The sequence below is a fragment of the Pristiophorus japonicus genome, chromosome 14, assembly GCF_044704955.1.
Source record: "Pristiophorus japonicus isolate sPriJap1 chromosome 14, sPriJap1.hap1, whole genome shotgun sequence".
Classification (NCBI taxonomy): Eukaryota; Metazoa; Chordata; class Chondrichthyes; family Pristiophoridae; genus Pristiophorus; species Pristiophorus japonicus.
The window spans coordinates 117,841,000-117,855,374 of NC_091990.1; the positions used below are offsets into that span (position 1 = coordinate 117,841,000).

Below are 14,375 nucleotides of genomic sequence, written 5' to 3' on the forward strand. Positions count from 1 at the left end.
GAGATCGTGGAGGGATCAAGAGAAGTGGTAGTGAGGTAGAGCTGGGTGTCATCAGCATGCATGTGGAAACCGACGCCGTGTTTCTGGATGATGCGCCAAGGGGCAGCATATAGATGAGAAATAAGAGGGGGTCAAGGTTAGATCCTTGGAGGATACCAGAGGTAACGATGCGGGGGCGGGAAGAGAAGCCGTTGCAGGTGATTCTCTGGATACGATTAGATAGATAAGAATGGAACCAGCGAGTGCAGTCCCACACACTCCTGGCCAATATTTATCCCTCAATGAACGTAAAAAATACCAGATTATCTCGTCATTATCATGTTGCTGTTTGTGGGAGCTACACTTCAAAAAGTACTTCATTGGTTGTTAAGTGCTTTGAGACATCCGATGGTTGTGAAAGGCGCTATATAAATCCAAGTCTTTCTTTTTGTTCAAATGAATGTAAAGATCCAATGGCAACAGTTGAAGAAGCGCATGGAGTTTTCTTCTTGTCTTGCATAACATTCTTCCCTGAACCTAAACATAGATTATTTGATTGTCATTTGTTCTCTGTGGGATACTGCTGTGTGAAAATTGTCTGCCGCACTTACCTACGCAGCGACAGTGACTACATTTCAGAAATGAATTCAATGGCTGGGAAACATTTACGGGAAATCCTGAGAATGTAACAGGCACCCTATAAATACAAGATTCTCTTTCTATCAACACCTTCAGTCTGGTAAACATCTCAAACAGAAATGGTTGCAACTTTGTACTTACTACAACAACTTGCATTTAAATAGCGCCTTTAATGTAATAAAACAGGAGCCTAATCGGAAAAAATAATTGGTCACCTGTGATATGTTTATACAGCGACTCAAGCACACACCCTACAAGATGGCTCCTTAACAGAAACTGTCATCACGTGACCTTGCCACATGACCTTTTATTGTTATTATATTGTTACATCAGTAGTCCACTCGGTGGAGTTCAATTACACTTCTCCCACCTTATTGAAGAAGTAATCATAAAAAAATAATCATTATACATAACTTGCATGGTATACACAACAAAAGATATGAACTTATTTTTCCATATTTGCAAATCAAACTTAACCACTGGTTTTCTGTTTTGAAGTGGCTACCTTATTTCTTGAACAATCCAATCTTGTGTCAGGACTTAAACTCATTCTAGGCTGAGCCTGAGGAAAGTTTTTCTCCAAGGGCAACCTTTGATCTACATTTTGAATCTCTACAACTTCAGACCGCTTGTCTGCCTGACTTGGACTCAGACTTAAATTCTGACTTTTTCTTGGACTTGTTTCTAGTGCATCTGATATAGGATTTGCTATTGGTACTCTACTTGTAACAAAACTATTTGACTCATCAGAAATAATTGAATTATTCGAACTTTCAACTCCTTCCACAGCTGTTGGTAAAATATGATCAATGTGAACAAACCTAACCTTTCCATGATCAAACATCTTGACCAAATATGTGTGAGGGCCACATATCTTCACGACTCTTCCTGGTAACTACTTTAACCATTCATGGTGATGATTCTTCACTCTCAACTTGTGATTCAATTTCACACTTCTCTCTCTTACTCAACCTGTATCATGACTCTTTTCCTGTCCTAATTATTTCTCTTCTACTGATTGTGCCAAGTTTGACTTTAACAACGAGAACTTGGTTTGTGGCTGTCATTTGAGAAACCGCTCTGCTGGTGTTCTGCCAGTGGTTGTATGAGGAGTATTCCAATAAGTAATCAGAAAACTTGCCAGTTTGTGGTCCAACGACAACTGCCGTTTCTTTGGATTTGGATCCAACATTTGCTTGATGAGGGCACGTTTTACAATTTGTACTGTGCACTTTGCTGCATCATTTGAAGGGTGGAACTTTGATATGTTTCACACTGTTTCTGCTCATGAACTGTGCAAATTATTATGAACAAAATTGCGGCCCATTATCAGACACAATTTATTCTGAGAGGCCATATGGAGAAAACAATCTTCGCAAATTATCTAGTGTTTTACTTGTTGTTATATTCTGCATAGGAAACACCTCTACCCATTTCAAATGGCTATCAATCACAATGAACAATTGCTGTCCTACTAGCTCAGCAAAATCTACATGTAACCTTTGCCACACCCTGGGAGGCCATTTCCATAGCTGTAATGGTACTGATGCTGGTTTCTTGCTTACCAATTGACATGTTGTACACTGATTGATGATTTACTTTATATCTTTATCTAAACCTGGCCACCATAAGTAACTGAATGCCAAATTCTTGGTCAAGCACATTCCCAGGTGCTGGTCATGATGATCTCCTAATAATTTTGACCTGAATTTATTTGGGATAACCACTCTTGCACCCCACATGATACAATCTTTATCCACTGACAATTCATTCCTATGAACGAAGTATGGATGAATATCTTCCTCTGATACTTGGTTTGGCCATCCATTTGCTATGTAATCACATACCTTTGACGTAAATGGGTCATGTTTGGTTGCTCTATCAATCTCTTCAGCTGTAATGGTAGCTCATCAATATATGAAGAACATGTCTTCCCTATCGGGTGTAACTTGCGATGGGAATGGCAACCTGGACATAGCATCAGCATTACTATGATCAGCTGATCATCTGTAATCAATGTCATACACATATGCTGACAAAGCCCATCTGTGCATTCAGGCTGCAGCTAAGTTTGGAACTGGGGACTTGGGATGGAAGATATCTGTCAGGGGCTTATGGTCAGTAATGATGGTAAACTTACGACCAAACAAGTATTTGTGGAACTTCGTGACCCCCAAAGATTAATGCCAAAGCTTTCCTTTCGATCTGCGCATAATTCTGCTCACTGGCACTGAGAGTGCATGAAACAAAAGCAATTGGTCTCTCCTCCCCACTATCTAGTACATGAGAGATCACAGCCCCAACTCCATATGGAGAGGCATCACATGCAAGCTTGATCTCCTTAGTTACATCATAGTGAACTAACATGGTAGTCTCTACCAATTGGCTTTTACACCCTTTGAATGCTGTGTCGCATTCTTCTGACGACTTCCAACAGCTCATTCAGTGGATGTACACTGTAGCCAAATTTGTAGGAACTTCCCATAATAGTTCAAAAGACCCAACAATGTCAACAACTTCCTTCTGATTACTTAATTTTTCAACCCACAAACAAACCGGTCACACAATGCTCGGTCCTGAAAGTTTCCGAAATGACAGTGAATGGAAAGCTTTTTTAAAGATTACTCACTGATACTCTCGTCAATGAATTGATCTCATATTTCAAAACTTTAACTTTCAGCAATTTCCAGGAGTTCAGGTGGTAGTACTCTTCTAACTTGGTTACAAAATCTGTCAGTGGCGAGTTTTTTGGCAACTTTTCAGAGGTTTTCAGGGTTTCATACACCTCGAGGCCTGCATCAATCAAGAAAATAACCCGTTTCCCTTCTAAAACCACGTGGTTACGGTTTTCATCATTGAGGAGTTCAATGATACTATTCGCAGTGAAAAACATTTCTAGCTGCTCCACATATGCTACGAAAGTTTCTCGGTCATGATGGAAATCACCCAAGCACCCTATTATTCCCATAGGCGCGGCTCTCTGGACTCTGGCAACATCGACAGTTCAGCCAAGTGTGGTTGAAATGTACCTTGGATTTTTAGCTGTTCTGCAAAACAAAGAACCTCTGAAAGTCTCTCCGTCGGTTGGCAGGAACATCCACCAAAAAATATCAGCTAGGGAATCCAAATATCTTATCCTTGTCTCCACCTGTGATATCTTTGCCCAGCTACTCAAGCACACACCCTACAAGATGGCTCCTTAACAGAAACTGTCATCATGTGACCTTGCCACAAAACCTTTTATTGTTATTGCATCAGTAGTTGCATTAAATCAGTAGTCCACTAGGTGGAGCTCTGTTACATCACCGATCCAAAGAAGGAGATATTAGGACAGGTGACCAGAAGTTTGGTCAAAGAGGTAGGTTTTAAGGAGCATCTTAAAGGAGGAGAGAGAGAAGTAGAGAGACAGAGAGGTTTAGGGAGGGATTTCCAGAACTTAAGGCTTGGACGGCTGCCGATATTACTGAACAAATGCTTAATAGGAGTCATGGGGGAAACACTCCACTGGCTGGAGTCATGCCTAGCATAAAGGAAGATGGTTGTGGTTGTTGGAAGTCAAACATATCAGCCCCAGGACATCACTGCAGGTGTTCCGCAGGGCAGTGCCCTAGACCCAACCATCTTCAGCAGCTTCATCAATGACCAACCTCCATCATAAGGTCAGAAGTGGGGGTATTTGCTGATGATTGCATTGTATTCAGTTCCATTCACTACTCCTCAGATAATGAAGCAGTCCATGCCTGGATGCAGCAAGACCTGGATGACATTCAGGCTTGGGCTGATAAGTGGCAAGTAACATTTGTGCCACGCAAGTGCCAGGCAATGACCATCTCCAACAAACGAGAGTCTAACCAACTCCCCTTGACATTCAATGGCATGCAGCTCCAACAACACTCAAGAAGCTCAACACCATCCAGGACAAAGTAGCCCGCTTGATTGGGACACTCTACCACCTAGAAGGACAAGGGCAGCAAACACATGGGAACACCATCACCTGCAAGTTCCCCTTCATCCTGACTTGGAAATATATCGGCCGTTCCTTCATTGTTGCTGGGTCAAAATCCTGGAAACCCCTCCCTAACAGCACTGTGGGAGTACCTTCACCACACGGACTGTAGCGGTTCAAAAATTAGGAATGGGCAATAAATGCTGGCCTTGCCAGCGATGCCCACACCCCAGGAATGAACAAAAAAACCCCACTCATATGGTATTTCACTGCCTCTAGATTTCACTAGAGGCGTCTAGCCATTTATACTTAACATCTGCATTGAAATAGTGAGGCAGAATGTATATGCGTTCATCCTAGGCTGATGGCCTTAAGTGAATCTAATTTTCATCACAATGACCTCCGACATCTCTCAAAGTGACTACTTGCTGTAGTATGTGAAATATATGTATAATACCGAAAACTAATTTATATCATGCCACCTTTTATTTAAATGTATAGGACTAATTCTTGAACCAAACTTCATTATATGATCTCTTTGAATAGGCCCATACAGCTTGAAGGGTCTCCATCATAGGAACTTAAAGAGGACTATCTGTCCATAAAATAAAACATTACAGATGTTTTGTAGCTCTATTATTTATAGGTTTGAAGAAGTCCGTAGGGAGACGGCACTTGAATCGTAACATCTCCACAGAATCGTAGCGCAGAACCAAATTAAACGTGTAATTTACCACAGCAACTGAGGTTTTAAAAGACTGTAGAAGGTCACATATTTGTACCTTTAATCATTGCAAAGGTTTTAAAGTGGTTCTGTAATCGGCCGCTCCGTAATGTTCAGGCTCTCTTGAATAGTCCACATCGTTTTCATAAATATATCAGGCAGCAAAAGTGTCTTAAAGCACAGCGTTCCAACTGATTACTATATAGTCAAGAACATGTGGTGCAAAGCCATCCCACTGTGAAGCTGGTCACACATTGCTGACACTCAATGTAATCACAATGTAAGTGAGGAGCACTCATCTGTAAAACCAAGATCCCCAACCTGGTGTATCTGGGATCCACTGTTCAATCTGTGCACCGCATTCCCAGCAAAAAATAGGTCTCATCAGTCATCGAAGAACTCACTGCAAAAAATGAGATGATAGTAATGACTTCGATAACTCAATAGAGAGCCATGTATCTAAGTTTTCCAATAACAGCAAGATTAGTGACATAGTAAGTAACGTAGACAGGAGCATAAAATGACAAAGAGGCATTGATAAATTAAGGGAGTGGGCAGAAACCGTGGGAGATGGATTTCAACGCAGGTAAGTGTGATGTCATCCATTTTTGGACCAAAAAAGGATAGATCAGAGTATTGTTTAAACTAAGAACACTGGAGGTCCAAAGAGATTTAAGTATACAGATCACTAAAATGTTGTGGTCAGGTACGAAAAATAATCGGAACGTCTAATGGAATGTTGGCCTTTATAACTGGAGGGTTAAAATATAAAGGGGAGGAATCTTCGCTGCAGCCATACTCAGCCCTGGTTAGACCACATCTGGAGCAATGTGTACAGTTCGAGGCACCGCACCTTAGGAAGGATATGGTTTTGAGTGTAGTACAGATTCACCAGAATGTTACCAGGGATCCAAGAGTTAGATTATGAGGAGTGATTACACAAACTAGGCTTGTGGTCCCTGGAATATAGAAGGTGAAGGGGTGATTTGATTGAGGTTTTTAGTCTTTTGAAAGGAATTGATAGGGTAGATTGAGAAACCTTTTCCGCTGGATGGGGGAGCCTAGGACAAGGGGACATAAGCTTAAAATTAGAGCTAGGTTATTCAAGAGAGAAGTTAGGAAACACTTCTTCACGCAAAGGGTGAGAGAACTATCTTCCACAAAAAGCTCAATTAATCATCATTTAAAGCCTGAGATTGATAGGTTTTTGCCAGCCAAAGGTATTAAGGGATTATGGAGCCAGGGTGGGTCGGTGGAGTTGGGATGGAGATCAGCCATGATCTCATTGAACAGGATCAAGGGACTGAATGGCCTCCTCCTGTTCCTATTCCGGCAATTCCTTCGATATTGCAGGACGAAAAATGCTGTCCTGCAATCAATGCTGATTGGGTTGCCATGCAACAGCAGAAATCTCTTCCACCAAAGTGGCTGACTTCTCCTATTGACAATTTCTAAAGTGAAGATGTCCTTCTCTCTGTTTCAACTCAGGGACCGAGAAATTGGATCAGGCCTGGTATTGCACAAAGCTGCGCTTGAATAAAGAGGCCTGTGACAGGACCTTCCCCGCTCCAACAATAGGGTAAGTGAAAAAAAGAATTAAAACTTAGCTTTCGGGTGGAAGCCAAGCATCTGAGTACACTGCTATCACACGCAATCTAAATTTGTAAAGGGGCCTTAAACTTGTATTTATATAGCGCTTTTAATGTAGTGAAATGTCCCAAGGCACTTCACAGGAGCATTATGAAATATACATTTGACACCAAGCTGCATAAGTAGAAATTATTTAGTTTATGTAGGGTAGAATGTGGGAGGCCAGCCAGGAGTGTGCTGGAATAATCAAGTCTAGAGGTAACAAAAGCATGGATGGGGGCTTCAGCAGCAGATGAGCTGAGGCACAGGCAGAGATGGGCGATATTACAGAGGGGCCTTAAACTTGAGGTCATCCAAAACTCGGCTGCCCGTGTCCTAACACGCACCAAGTCCTGCTCACATTGGAGTTACATTGGTTCCGGGTTAAGCAACGCCTCGATTTCAAAATTCTCTTCCTTGCTTACAATTCCCTCCATGGCCTTGCCCCCCCACCGCCCCCCACCAATCTCTGTAACCTCCTCCAGCCTCACAATCCCTGAGATATCTGTGTCCCTCAAATTCTGCCCGCTTCAGCATCCCTGATTATAACTGCTCAACCATTGGAGACTGTGCTTTCAGCTGCCTAGGCCCCAAGCCCTGGAACTCCCTCCATAAAGCCCTCCACCTCTCTACCTCTTGAGCGTTGCCATGTCGTTGCTAAGGATGGCGATACTTTACATCAGAAGGTCAGCGAGATTTAACGCTACCGCCCATTTCATAGTGCTCGCGGTAACGTCCATTTTCAAAAATGGACACTAAGTGCTTTGAGAATGGGTGAGAAGCCGGCGATCTGAAAACCCTTTTTTACTGCCCATGCCGGAAGTAATGCCCATTTTTGGGCGATAAGCACAAAAGTGGAAAATCTAGCCCCAGGTAATCTGTTTTAGTGATGTTGATTGAGGGATAAATATCAGCCGGGACATTGGGGATAACTCCCCTGCTCTGCTTCGAAATAGTGCCACGGGATCTTTAACATCCACCTGAGAGAGCAGACGAGGCCTTGGTTTAACATCTCATCCGTAAAACAGCACCTCCGACAGTGCAGCACTCCCTCAGAATGGCACTGGAGTGTCATCCTAGATTTTTGTGCAAGCCAAGGAAACACGCAAACTCTCTGCTCTTGTCTTTTTTCCATAGTACACTGGGTTCTTTAACATCCACCTTGATCGACACCCCACCCACCACCTTAAACATTCACTTCCTCCACCACCGGCGCACCGTGACTGCAGTGTGTACCATCTACAAGATGCACTGTAGCAACTCGCTAAGGCTCCTTCAGCAGCACCTCCCAAACCTGTGACCTCTACCACCTAGAAGGACAAGGGCAGCAGGCACATGGGACCACCACCTCCAAGTTCCTCTCGAGGTCACACAACATCCCTACTTGGAAATATATCGGCCGTTCCTTCATTGTCAAAATCCACTAAAATCCTGGAACTCTCTCCTTACCAGCACTGTGGGAGCATCTTCACCACAAGGACTGCAACAGTTCAAGAAGGCGGCTCACTACCACCTTCTCAAGGGCAATTGGAGATTAGCAATAAATGCTGGCCTTGCCAACGATGCACACATCCCATGAATGAATATTTTAAAAATGACCAATATGGTGGGTGGCACCTGTCTTATGAGCAGGACTCTGCACCCGTTTTACGCCTGGGAAATAGGCACAGCACAATTCAATTTCTAGGCCAGTATGTTAGTGTCCCATTAACTAGTTTTGGGTAAATAATTTGAGATATGGCAATGATTTGTTGCATCGAATCAGGATGGATAAGTTGAAGTAACACCATAAAGTTAAAGGGCTAGACTTTCCACTTCACATCGCCCATCTAAGGCCCATCTGTCGCCCAAAACGGACCTCTATCGCCCATTTTGAGCAAAAGTAGAAACTAGGCCCAAAATATCGCTGGAAAAATAGGCCCCCAAGTTTCCACTTTGATCGCCGAGATGATCGCCCAAATGATCGCCCACACAAGGCCCATCCCAAGTTTCGGCACCTAGCATGCACTTCGCTGGGCCGATGCAAGGCCCAAAAGAGTGCTGAAAAATAGTTGCTTTTTCAGGGCCTAAGAGAAGGAAATGGGCACTACAGACGCCTTTTTTAATTTCGGAGGAAGGGTGGAGAATTAGTTGTGAGTCATTTAGAGAGTAAAATTGAAGAAAATTGTACTCAGAAATTTGGGACAGGGAATATAAATATGTATTATCAACTTATTTATGCTAAATAGATCTCATATATTGGAATTATTTAGTAAATAGCTTTGACATAGTGAAGTTATTTACAGATATTGTTGGGCCTATCAAACTGACTGGTATACAGAGAGGGCAGACTACAGTGATTAGAGAGTATAGAGTAGAGAGATTATTAAAATTAGTGAAAGTAATTATTGATAGTGATTATGGAGGCTATGCTTTCCCTGCCTTTAATTGCAACTGCTCACACACTGGTTACTGAAAGGATCAATCGAAGAGGTGGCACAGTAATGCGTAGACGGAGACAAAGACAGAGGAGGCGAGCGTACAGCCAATGAAGGTACTTGGAAAAGCAATCCTACCTGAACTTGTCTGAAAATGCTTGTCTTAGGAGGCTGCGATTCCAGAAGGAGGTCATCGATGAGATATGTCAACTCGTCAAGGATGATCTGCAGCTTTCCAGCACCATCAGAACCGCACTGTCCGTTAAGGTGAAGATTACTGCTGCCTTAGCCTTTTACGCATCGGGATCTTTTCAGGCTTCAGCTGACGACATCTGCCATATCTCTCAGTACGCTACACACTGCTGCATTCGCCAGGTGACTGTAGACCTTTATGCTAGCAGGATGGACTTCACAAGCTTCCCAATGACCAGGGAAGCACAGACCGAGAGGGCTTTGGGTTTCTCGAGAATAGCAGAATTGCCCCAAGGTGCAGGGAGCAATAGACTGCATGCACATTGCCTTGAAAGCACCCTTAAATAACGCAGAGGTGTTTCGTAACAGAAAGGGGTTCCACTCACTAAATGTGCAGCCTGTTGTCGACTACAATCAAACAATTCTGACAGTAAATGCTACATTTCCTGGCAGCATCCATGATGCGCACATCTTAAGTGAAAGTGCTATCCCTGACCTGTTTCCCAATCAGCCAGAAGGTCACGGTTGGATGCTGGGGCTAAAGCATATGAGCTTGCCAGTTGGCTCATGACCCCTCTGCGTAATCCTGTCACTGAAGCACAGAGACAGTATAATGAAAGTCACATAGCGACTCGTAACATCGTTGAAAAGACAATTGGAGTCCTAAAGCAGCACTTCAGCTGCCTGGATCATTCTGGAGACAGCCTCCAGTACCACCCTGATCAGGTAGCAGAGTTTATTGTGGTGTGTTGCATGCTGCATAACCTAGCTATAAAGAGAGGACAATTAATGCCAGATCATGCTGCAGGTCCACCTCCAGAAGGAGATGAGACAGAAGAGGCAGCCGGCGAAGATGAAGAGGAGGAACAGGTGGGAGAGGACGCGGGCGAGGACATAGGGGAGCTTAATCAGCCTGGCGATCTAGCACCAGTACCTCCACACCTTTCCCGAAGACCAGTAGCCAGTGGCAGTTACACGGCCGCTAAGCTTTTGCATCAGCAGCTCATTAATGAACGTTTCACACGAACTATTATTGTTGATATTCAAACGTTCAATTACAGTTACGGTTAATCAAAAGTTTCATTTCTGTGGGGAAACAGAATAAACAAACAAATATGCAAGAAAAACTGTACATTGTAAAACTTATGTAACTAAGAAAGAAGGTACAAAAGTTGTAGAAAATTTTTTTTTATTAAGAAACAAATTTTTTTTAAAGAACTAATGAACAACACCCTCCTTCCAACCCACCACCCTACGCACCAACCCACCCTTCCATCAAAATCCTCAAAACGTTAGAAGAAGAAATTGAACATTTAAGTTTTAAAGAACAAGTGGCCATTTAAGTAATGATAACAAGTGACCATTTCAGTCATGACAACAAGTGACCATTTCAGTAACGATAACAAGTGACTATTTCAGATAGAATGGAAAGTGAACAGTTAAGTAATGATAACAAGTGAACATTTAAGTATTGAATACAAGTGCCCAATTTAGTAACAATAACAAGAGAATAATAAAGTGATAATAACAAGTGAACATTTTAGAAACAAGTGAACTATTGAGAAGCACTCCCCCCTCCCTACCTGCTGCCACGTTTCCCTCCAGCTCCTGTCCCACCCCGTGTTCGCACCCCACCCGCACGTTTTGTTCTACGCAGAACGACACCAAGATGTCGTGCAGAGTGGGACGGCAGGACTTCCTGCCGTGGTGGAGGTGACGGAGTGGAAGCAGAAACCTCAGGCTCTACTTCCGAGTCAGGAGGAACCGTGTCCTCTGTACTCGCGTGTGTGCTTGGGGTCTCGCTGCGAGTGGACACGGCACCTTGGGGTGCAACGCCGTGTCCAGCCAGCAACACGTGCCATAGAGCATTTGTTGTGGCTGTCTGCTCCCTGATCGCCTCCAACATCTCCCGAGCAGTCTGTGACTGCTCAGAAGACCAGCTGGAGAAGCGCGAGCAGAACTCACTCCAGGTTGTGGAGAACTGGCTCCAATTGGCTGAGAAACCCGTGAACCCCTGGATAAGGTCGCGACCGATCGCGGCCGCCTCCCTGCACAGGGATAGTAAGCTCTCCGTCTGGTCCTCCATGGCAGGCGAGTGCATATCACGCTGACCAGACCACCGTGGGGTCGGCGTCTGCAATGTCACGCGCCTTGGCGACACCACCTGCACACCGCTTGGTCCCGGTGCCTCATCTGTCTCAAAAGAGATGGCCGCAGGTTGTTCCCCTCCCCACAAAAAAAATCTCCTGTTCTTCCTCCTCCTCCTCCTCCTCCTGCTGCTCACGCACAGTCTCAGCAGGAGTCTGCACTGGCTCCTCCTCTGGCTCTTCCTCCTGGGAGTTTCCTGATTGCTCAGTGGACGTGTCCATTGACTCCATCAATACCTGCTGACCTTTGAAAGACAAATGGAAGTTATAAACAATGTTTAACAATGCAAATCAATTCATCTCAATTTTTCAAGAACTCGAAACATTGCCATTAGCCCATATGCACAAGTGGTCACCAGGCCTAACATGACTTCATTTGAAGATCAATAGTACATCTCAATAGTATAACTCAATTATATATCAAATTAAAGTATCATTGCATAGGATTACCTGCGTAACAAATATTTACTTTTGATTTACACATTGCACAATGCACAGTTCTCATTACTCACGTGTCTCTAGGGTGGTTTAGGCTACACCACGGGTTGTGACCGAACGGCTTTCTGGTCCCACCAAGGCCACTGCAAGCTCCTCGTAGGTGGTGAGGACTGCAGCATGACACAGCATCCGCCCGTCCTGCGTTGCTCCCGCTGGTTGATGGATATCTTCTTTTGTAAATGATAAGATAACATTGCACAGCATAAGTAAATGGATTTGGCAATAAACATTTAGGACTGACAGATTTATAAGTTCAATTTCAAGTTTGCAATACATTGCATGGGAAGATATTTCATACTGTAACATTCAAATTTATGTTGCGGTGCATAACTGTAATCATAATTTAATCCTAATTTAGTTACTTAGTCATGCTTAAAGATTACGAGATAACATTGCAGATTCTAATTAGATTTTCCATACAACATTAAATAATAAATATGGATGATTTCAAATTTAAATTTAAACTTCCTCATGCAGCCGCCAGTAGACTGTTCCATCTTTTGTGGCACTGGTCCGGTGTCCAGGCTTCATTTGATGCCAATGTGACCATGTCGGCAATTTCTGCCCAAATCCTACGATATGCCTGGGGTGGAGGTTTCCCATGCCCACCCCATGTCAGATCCTCCCACCTCACGCTGACACTGTTCACCTGGGCCTCATTGGCCTCCTCGCTGAAGGGCTTGGCCCTTCGCTTTCCTGCAGCTCCCTCCATTCTTTAAATTTATCTGATTTTAGAGTTGTTCAAAATATCTGCTTCCTTTCTCCTCTCTCTCTCTTTCTCTCTCTCTCCCAGACCCACACAGAGCTTCTGAGCATGCGTGAAGACCCTTGACCTCTCAAAACGCGGGAAGGAGCATCAACCTGAAAAAAAAAATCAACCTGCACATGCGCAGTAATGCGTTGCTAGGGAAGCTTTTTTTTCATTCACTTCCGTTTTCTTTGGGCGATCGTGAGATCGCCGAGAAATCACATCACCCATTTGACATCGCTGGGCTAAGGCCGAATGGAAAATCGCAAAAAAAAATGTGCCTTGAGCCGGCGATCGCTGGAAAAAGGCCCATTTTTTTCGGCCTTAGCCTCCAAGTGGAAAGTCTAGCCCAAATTTTTCAGATATTTCCGATTTCAGACTGAGAATTAATAGATAAGGACAGGGAAGCATTGAATCACATCGAAGGAGGGAAAATAGGGAAACATGACAGCCAATTTGCACACAGCAAAGTCCTACAAAGTGCAGTGAGATAAATTACCAGATAATTTGTTGTTGGTGTTGTTGGTGCACTTAAGGACCCAGCTAAGAGCGTCTTATACAGCCAGCGCCTCACAGCTAATCTGGCATGACTTGATGATCCTGAGATGCTGAATGCCCACAGCGCTTGGTCTGTCCTCCAGGTTTCTATAAGCAGTGCCTGTGAAGAGATACTTGGTCACTCAACCATAAGACACCAGGACTGGTTTGATGGAAATGATCAGGAGATCCAAGAACTAATAGATCGCAAGCGCAGAGCATTTCTGAGCCTCAAGCAACAATCCAACTAGGGAGCAGCATAGCAATGTTACAGATGGCTCAAGGCTGAGGTCCAACAAAAAATCCGGGACCTAAAGAACGATGGTGGATGGAGAAAGCACAGGAGATACAACAACTGGCCGACAGCCACGATATGCAAGGATTCTTCATTGCAGTCAAGGCCACCTATGGTCTAAACTCCCAAGGCCCCAACCCGCTCCTGGCCAAGAACTGGGAAACACTCATCAAGAACACCGAGAGTGTCAGGGCCCGCTGGTAGGAGCACTTCGACGATCTCCTCAATCGAGACTCTGCCTTTGACTCGAGTGTTCTCTACTCCATTCCGCAGCATGCGACCCGCCACCACTTCAGTGAAACCCTAACGTTGCACGAGGTAGGCAAAGCCATAAAACAGCTCAAGAATAACAAGGCTTTGGGTGCGGATGGAATCCCTGCTGAGGCGCTAAAGTATGGCGGAGAGGTGCTGTTGGCGCGGATACATGACCTCATCTCTCTCATCTGGAGGGAGGATAGCATGGTGGGAGATCTCAGAGATGCAGTGACATGACCATCTTTAAAAAAGGGGACAAGTCCTACTGCGGCAACTACAGGGGAATCTCACTGCTATCAGCCACTGGGAAAGTAGTCGCTAGAGTTCTCCTCAACCGTCTTCTCCCTGTGGCCAAGGAGCTCCTCCCAG

At 44.2% G+C, this 14,375-nt stretch overlaps 1 long non-coding RNA gene across 2 annotated transcripts in view; it reads left to right on the forward strand.

The window, feature by feature from the left end:
• Positions 1-14,375, forward strand: part of LOC139280060 (uncharacterized) — a 249,932-nt gene that overhangs the window by 32,542 nt on the left and 203,015 nt on the right. For both annotated transcript variants that reach the window (XR_011596608.1, XR_011596607.1), the window contains exon 2: positions 6,777-6,867. This is a non-coding gene — a long non-coding RNA (uncharacterized lncRNA). The remainder of the gene's footprint in view (positions 1-6,776; positions 6,868-14,375) is intronic.